The sequence below is a fragment of the Phascolarctos cinereus genome, unplaced genomic scaffold, assembly GCF_003287225.1.
Source record: "Phascolarctos cinereus isolate Bilbo 61053 unplaced genomic scaffold, phaCin_HiC Scaffold_4;HRSCAF=312, whole genome shotgun sequence".
Taxonomy (NCBI): Eukaryota; Metazoa; Chordata; class Mammalia; order Diprotodontia; family Phascolarctidae; genus Phascolarctos; species Phascolarctos cinereus.
In genome coordinates, this window is record NW_027555847.1 from 487,915,549 (window position 1) to 487,924,157 (window position 8,609).

At 38.1% G+C, this 8,609-nt stretch overlaps 1 pseudogene; it reads left to right on the forward strand.

Moving 5' to 3' along the window:
• Positions 1-1,993: 1,993 nt before the first annotated feature.
• Positions 1,994-6,385, forward strand: LOC144456703 (glyceraldehyde-3-phosphate dehydrogenase pseudogene; annotated as a pseudogene).
• The last annotated feature ends 2,224 nt before the right edge of the window (positions 6,386-8,609 follow it).

Below are 8,609 nucleotides of genomic sequence, written 5' to 3' on the forward strand. Positions count from 1 at the left end.
AAAGATGCCTAGCTGCAGTTCTGCTCCTATGATGCTAGAGATGACAATGGAGGAACCAAATCTCTTGAACTGTTTATAAACAGTGCATGGAAAAAGGCCAAAGCTTTGAGGCCAGATAAATGGCAATGCTTATTTTTGGTTATACAAAAGTCTCCTGTAAATTGCTAAAAGGAAATAAATTGTGTTCCATTTAGAGACTGGATTTGTTGACTAAGACATCCCAGTATATGATTTAGGTGAATGCCTGCACTATTCACATTGGGGGATTCGATAAAATTTCAATCCTAGGAAGCTAAACTCAGGCTGCCAATATCATTGGAACCTCTTAGACTAAGAATGATTAGTTAAGGAGGGCAGTGGTCCCCACCTTTTTCTGACTGAGCCCCTTAATTGGATACCTTTGAAGCTTTGCAAGCATGACAGAGCTTAAATAGGTAGTGCCATTTTGATCCCTCACCTTTAGCACTACCACCACAGAAGATGAAATTCCCATAGTCCCTTTACTTGTAGACTGTGTGTGATGTGCCAGTCCCAGGCCATTCAGACTCACTCATTCCCCATCACTTCTTTTTAGCAAAGTTGGTAGGATGTGGTGTTGCCAGAATCTTCATCAATATTTCTTGATGAGGTCAGTCAGATTCTTCCCCAGGCCATCCCTCCCTGTAGAAAAACCTTCACACCTCCATCCTATGTTTTTTTTAGAACCTAGCTCTTTTGTAGAGCTTCTTTGTAATACTGATTTGGGTTAAGCCTCAAAGTAGAGAACCAAGGGCCTATACTGTACCCTAAATAAACTTTGCTATGATCTAAGTATACAAAAGGGCATTCATCCCAGGCCATCCCCAATTGTCTTGACATTTGTCTTGCCCTTGGACTTCAGTGACTCTGGAGGAGAGAATGAGACTCATGACTTTGTGCAGCTCTGCCTCACTTAAATCCAATTAGTGTGCAAGTCAAGACATCACCCTCCTGATGTCATTGGTCCACTTCAAGAACAAAGAATGAACAACACAAAAGGCTTCAGACTTCTTCATACAGAATAATAAGTGCCTTAGGCAAAATTTTAATTTACTGAAGGTGCTCTGCATTTTAATATTTTCAAGGAATCATTGTTGAGTTGGGACATGAAATCTATGGTCACTAATTCAGAAATCCTAAACAGATTTGTTGAGTATCTGGAGCTTAGTTTTCTTTCTCAAGCTGTAGTTGTCATAGTCTGACGGACATCCACATTCTTTCTCAAAGATCTGTCATGATGAGAACTCCAGTAACCCTTTCAGTTGAAGGAAAATAGTAAGAGAAAAGAATAATAGCATTTATAATTATGATGCTTTTAACTTTTTCCAACCTATTTTCACACGTGTCATCTCATTTCATCTTCACAAGAAGATAATGATACAGTGCATAGAAGCATGGCATTGTAGTCAGGAAGACCTGAGTTTAAGTCTTATCTCTGACTTTACCAGGAATTGATCAATCTTTCTCTGGCAATCAGTCTGATCCAGCCAGAATTTACAAATTGCCTACTTATGCAAGACACTGTACAAAGTTCTAGGGATACAAAAACAAAGCAAGAAATGATCCTTACCCTCAAGGAGCTTACATTCTATTGATGCCAACAAGAAACCCCCCACCATATTGGCCTTCTTCCTCTGGATATATTCTATATAGTTGATGTCCCTCAAAAAATGTGGCCCTGAGAACAGGACACTGTCCTCCATATGCAGTCCAATCATATCCAAGAGCAACATCACTCTCCCTTCCTTCATAATGGAAACTATATTTCTCTTTATTTAGCTCAAGAATACATAAATTAGTGGCAGAATATAGATAAGAACTCAGATGGCTTAATTCCTCTTTCTACTACACTGTGCTAGATCACACTCTATGTAGTGTGCCCTGGGCACTGTTGGCAAGGGCTGCTGCTCTAACAGATAGAATCACATGCCAAATATTTAATTAATTGTGTTTTACATTTTTAATGAACAGATAAAAGTCAGACACTCATTGAGAGTTTGCTGAAGACTCTGTTGTCTATTGAGGAATAAACCTTCCGGGCTGGTTGATGTGCCACCTTTCTGCATGTCCAAGATCTAAATCTACTCACCAGGCTGCCCCTTCAGCGATGTGCAGAACATTCGATCCCACCTGGCTCTAACTCTTGCCAGTCTGACATGGAGACCAGCAGCTTCTCTGGAAGAATGCCCAAAGTTAATGATTTCCCCACATAACGTACTTACGTCTTCACAGGCAAGAAAACTTCACTGTGAGAACTGCACATGAATATCGCTCGCAATTTGAAACTTTTCAAAGCTTATCAAGACTTAAAAAATGTGGTCACCTGTGGATTATTCAGGAAGTAATGATGGCATTCAAAGATCATAGTCAAGACTCAAGATTGCGTATCTTTCAATGGTGACAAAAATAGTGGTTCTTGGAGGAAAAAAACCCACCTTTTCCCAAGGCCTACTTCAATCTCACTTCTTAATTCCTGTTTCAAGCATTCCTGCCGTGCAGTATGGTGGGAATTTGGGGCTTCTTATGCTATGGTTCCCTGAACTTTAAAAAAATACTCAATGTGCAATCCAAGGTAAATTTGATATTTTCAGATGCTAGAATGGATTGGCACACACAGTAGAAGTTCAGTGGAGCAAACACTCAAACATAGGCATAGCCACACTAAAGCAGTGTCTCATTTGGAAATGTATTGGTTTTAGCTGGAAGTTCTTTTCACTTTCAAAATTATTTACAAGGTGAGATATTTTATGTGCCCTTTAATTATTTCTGGGGCTTTAAAAGTACAAAATATTTGCATGTGAGCGTGCCCCCAAGCTCTGGTATGACTTTTAGCAGAGCCACAACTAAGTTGGGGCAGGTAGGGCTTTGTCCTATGGTGCCACAATTCAGAAGGCTCTCATAGCACTTATAGCCCTTCAGCACCAGAGAAATAACTGAACATAGTACCCCATTACTAGGAATGATTAATTAAAATTAGAAAGCACCATGTGGGTTCTCATCCATGGAGGAACACTCCAGTATCTTTCTTGCTCCCACAGAAAGGTGTCCTGAGGTTTCTACCCACCTACTGAATTTGATTTTCACAGTCTTTGAGAGTAATTTTCCATGTGGTGCTATTCCCCAAGTGTTAGAATTCCTAGTTATGACTATAACTTTAAGGAATGTTTTTGGCCAACCACCTGAAAGTTCTTGCAGCCTCCTTGTTACCTTCTTTACCTTACATGACCCTTAGCCTGGCACTCAAGGCCCTGCATAATTTGGTTCTAACCTCCCTTTCCAGCTTTATTTCGCATTACTTCCTTTCATGTGTTCTGTGTTCTATCTAAACAGGTTTACTTGTTTATTGCTCTGGATCTTGTCTGCCTTCTTGTGCTCCTTGCATTTACATTTAATTTTCTGTCACTGCCCCTTCACTATGCATGGAATAGGATCTTTCCATATCTCTGCCTGTTGAAATTTTTCTTTCTCTTTTTTTGACATTTTATTTTTACTTTATTTTTTAAAATTTATTTTATTTTTAATTTATGGAATAAAACAAGCATTTCCGTAACATAGTACAATTTTAAAAAGATGATTGCACATGAAACTGTAAATCTCCTGTGTACAACTTCCTATTCCTTTCAAATATACAACAAAATTATCATGTACATTTTTTCCTTTTCCCCACCCTTGCATTAGACACAAATAGGTGTATGTATGTGTGTATACACACAAACACACACACATGTAAAATTCTGTACATACTTCTGTTTATCAGTTCTTTCTCTGGATGCAGATAACATCTTTTTTCATATGTGCTTTATAGTTAATTTGGGTATTTATGATAGTCAAAATAACTTATTTATTCAAAGTTCTTAAAACAATATTGCTGTTACTATATACAATGGTCTTTTGGTTCTGCTCATTTCGCTCTTCATCATTCCATGCTTTTCTAAAGTCATTGAGCTTCCCAAGCTTGGTGCCAGGATCCCTTGCTTCAGCTGCATCCCTGAAACAAGATGGTGAAGGTCAGAGTCAACAGATTTGGCCTTACTGAGTGCCTGGTGACCAGGGCTGCATTCAACTTGGGTGGATTAGACATCATGGCCATCAATGACTCCTTCACTGACCTCAACTACATGGTTTATATGTTTCAATATGATTCCATCCATGGCAAGTTCAAGGGCCCTGTCAAGACTGAGAATGGATAGTTGGTGATCAATGGAAAAACCATTACCAACTTCCAGGGCTGGGATCCCACCAATATTAAATGGAGAGATGCTGGAGCCAAATATGTTATAGGGTCTATTGGTGTCCTTACCATAATGGAAAAGGCTCGGCTCACTTGAAAGATAGAGCAAAGTGGGTCATTATCTCTACCCCTTCCGCTGACTACAATCCATGCCATTACTGCTACCCAGAAGATAGTAGGTGGCCCCTCTAGCAAGCTGTGGCATGACAGGTGTGGTGCTGCCCAAAACATCATCACTACCTCCACTGATGCTGCTAAGATTATAGGCAAAGTCATACCTGAGCTGAATGGGAAGCTCAAGGGCATGGCCTTCCATATTCCTACACCTAGTGCATCTTTTGTGGGTCTGATCTGCCACCTGGAGAAACCTGCCAAATATGATGATATCAAGAAAGTGATGAAGCAAGCATCAGAGAGACCCCTGAAGGGCATTTTGGGTTACACAGAGGACCAGATTGTATCCTGTGACTTTAACAGCGACATCTGATCTTCTACCTTTGATGCCAGAACTGGTATTACCCTTAATGTCCATTTTGTCAAGCTCATCTCCTTGTATGACAAATAGGGTTATACCAACCACATAGCAGACTTCATGGTCTACATGGCCTCCAAGGAGTAAAGTAGAAAGCCTGGATCATCATCCCCAGCCAAAAAAGGAGTTCTACCACTGGATAGCCCATGTCCCTGACCTATATTCCTCTACTGGGCATCTCATGCCCCATTTGCATCCTTGCCCCAAAGCACACCTATAGTATGGAGGAGAAGCCTACTGTCCTACATTGTGTACCATCAATAAAGTCACCATACTTAGTGGAAAATAAAATCAGATCATTGAGCTCATCATTTCTTATAGCATAGTAGTATTCCATCACAATCATATACCACAACCATTCCCCAGTTGATGGGTATCCCTGCAATTTCCAGTTCTTTGCCTCCACAAAGGGAACTGCTATAACATTTTAGAACATATAAGTTCTTTTCCTTTTTCCCTAATCATTTTTGGAAATAGACCAAGTAGTGGTATTGCTGGGCTAAAGGTATAGGTAGTTTAATAAGTCTTTGGGCACAATTCCAGATTGTTCTCCCAAATGGTTGGATCAGCTCACAATTCCACCAACAATAAATGTGTCCCAATTTTTCCACATGCCCTCCAACATCTGTTGCTTTCCTCATCTATCATTTTATCCAATCTGTAGTTATAAAATGGTATCTCAAGGTTGTTTTAATTTGCATTTCTCTAATCAGTAGTGATTTAGAGCATTTTTTTATATGACTATAAATTGTTTTGATTTCTTCATTGGAAAACTGCCTATTCATATCCTTTGACTCTTTATCAATTGGGAAATGACTTGTATTCTTATAGATTTGACAAAGTTCTTTATATAAATTTTTCTTTTGTTAAAGACAGAGTTCAAGAATGTTCTCAGAAAAAATGGACTTACATGAATTAATGCAAAGTGAAATGAGCAAAACAAGGAGAATATGGTACACAGTAACATCAATACTATATGATGATCTACTATGAATATTTTGGCTATTCACAGCAATGCAATGATCCAAGACAATTCTATAGGACTTATTACGAAAGGTACTATCAATCTCCAGAGAAAGAGCTAGTAGAATCTGAGTGCAGATCAAAGCTACTTTTTCTTTTCTTTCTTTATTTTTCTTGTTGTTTTTTTGTCTGTTTCCTTTCACAGAATGACTTACATGGAAATGTATTTGATGTGTATAACTAAACATGTAGAACCCATGTCAAATTGCTTGCCTTCTAAATGGGGGAGAGGGGAGGAATATTTGGAACTCAAAATTTGAAAAAAAGAATGTTAAAATTGTTTTTGCATGTAATTGGGAAAAATATTAAATAAGATTAAAAACAAAACAAAACAAAAATAAAGGTAGAGCTCAGTTGCCATCTCTTCCATGGAGTCTTCTGTGATGCTACCAGACAGAAGTAATCCTTTGTTCCTTAAATTTCTCAACTTGTTTGATTGTTTAACCTTTTCTGTACACTAAATAATACAATTTGTGTTAAAGTCATTGTGCACATGTCTCATCACCCTGTTAGATGATAAATTCCTCAAGGGTGGGGACTATAATATATATTTATCATTGTATCCACAGGCTTCACACAATATCCTGAATACTGTATCTAATTTAATAAAGCTGTATTTGAGAAAATGTTTGAACTGAATTGATGAGAAAGAAGTTATCTCAGTGGTTCATTTTCTTCTCTTCCTTGAACACTATTTGTCCAGTATTGTAGATGTTTGCCCAAGACTAACCTTGGTCCAGTGTTGGGGCTAGATTATAGTGAGGCTTGGGACTTTTTCAGTAATTATGGAGTCTGCAGCAGTGAGGAAGAAAGAAAGAAAGAAGAGAGAAGAGAAACTCATTAAGCAAAGGCAACAGGGAAGGAAGGGATATTTTTCTTTCTCATATGAGGGTCATGTAAATAGGGTCTCAGAAATTCAATTCAACTCAATAAATAGTAAGTGCCTAATATGAATAAGGTGCTGGAAATAAAAAATAAAAATAAAAAACAGTGGTGGTATTGTACCTATACTTGGTAAGTATAAAATAAGGTAGAATGTGGTAAAGTCAAAGAAGAAGTCCAAGCAAAGTGCTCTAAATTTTTTGAGGGAAAATTTCCCTTTTATCTGGTAGATTAAACAAGATTTTATGGAGAAAGTAGCATCTCACTTGGGCTTTGATGACATAGAGTATATTTTTTCCAATTTATTTGTTTTTAGTTTTCAACATTTACTTCCACAAGATTTTGAGCTCCAAATTTTCTCCTCATCCCTCCCCCCTTCCTACCCTATGATGGTCTGCATACTGATTCCCCCTTCACCTAATCTGTTCTTCATTCTATTACCCCACCCCCCTTCTCTTATCCCTTTCCCCTTCTCTTTTCCTGTAGGGTAAGATAGATTTCCATACCCCTTTTCCTGTGTATTTTATTTCCCATTTGCAGGCAGAAACAATTTTTAACATTTGTTTCTAAACTTTGAGTTCTAAATTCTCTCCCCTCCTCACTCACCACCCATCCTCATTGAGAAGGCAAGCAATTCAACGTAGGCTATATATGTGCAGTCATGCAAAACACTTCCATAATAGTCATGTTGTGAAAGACTAACTATATTTCCCTACATCCTATCTTGGCCCCCATTTATTCTATTCTCTCCTTTGTCTCTGTCCCTCCTCAAAAGTATTTGCTTCTGATTACCTCCTCCCCCAATCTGCCTTCCCTGCTATCACCCCTCCCTCTCTTATAGGGTAAGATAGATTTCCATGCCCAATTGGGTATGTATGTTCCCTCCTTAAGCCAAATCCAATGAGAGTAAAGTTTACTCATTCCTTCTCACCTGCCCCCTGTTTCCCTCTAATGTAAAAGCTTTTTCTTGCCTCCTTTATGTGAGACAATTTACCCCAGTCTACCTCTCCCTTTTTCCTTCTCCCAGTACATTCTTCTCTTGCCCCTTAATTTTCCTTTTTAGATATCATACCTTCATATTTAACACACCCTATGCCCTCTGTCTATATATATATTTCCTCCAACTATCCTAATAATGAGAAAGGTCTCAGGAGTTACAAATATCAAATTTCCATGTAGGAATGTAAACAATTCAACTTTAATAAGTCCTTTATGACCTCTCTTTGCTGTTTACCTTTTCATGCTTCTCTTGAGTCTGGTATTTGAAAGTCAATTTTTCCATTTAGCTCTGGCTTCTCAAGAATACCTTAAATTCCTCTACGTCACTAAATATCAATTTTTTCCCCCTCATTGATTACACTCAGTTTTGCTGGGTAGGTGATCTTTGATTTTAATCCTAGCTCCTTTGACCTCCAGAATATCATATTCCAAGCCCTCCAATCCCTCAATGTAGAAGCTGCTAAATCTTGTGTTATCCTGATTGTGTTTCCACAATACTTGAATTGTTTCTTTCTGGCTGCTTGCAATATTTTCTCCTTGACCTGGGAACTTTAGAATTTGGCTATAGTATTCCTAGGAGCTTTCCTTTTGGCATCTCTTTCAGGAGGTGTTTAGTGGATTCTTTCAATTTCTATTTTACCCTCTGGTTTGAGAATATCAGGGCAGTTTTCCTTGATAATTTCTTGAAAGATGATGTCTAAACTCTTTTTTTGATCATGGCTTTCAGGTAGTCCAATGACTTTTAAGTAATCTCTCCTGGATCTATTTTCCAAGTCAGTTGTTTTTCCAATGAGATATTTCACATTGTCTTCTATTTTTTTCATTCTTTTGGCTTTGTTTTATAATGTCTTGATTTCTCATAGAGTCATTAGCTTCCATTTGCTCCATTTTAATTTTTAAGGAGTTATTTTCTGTAGTGAGCTT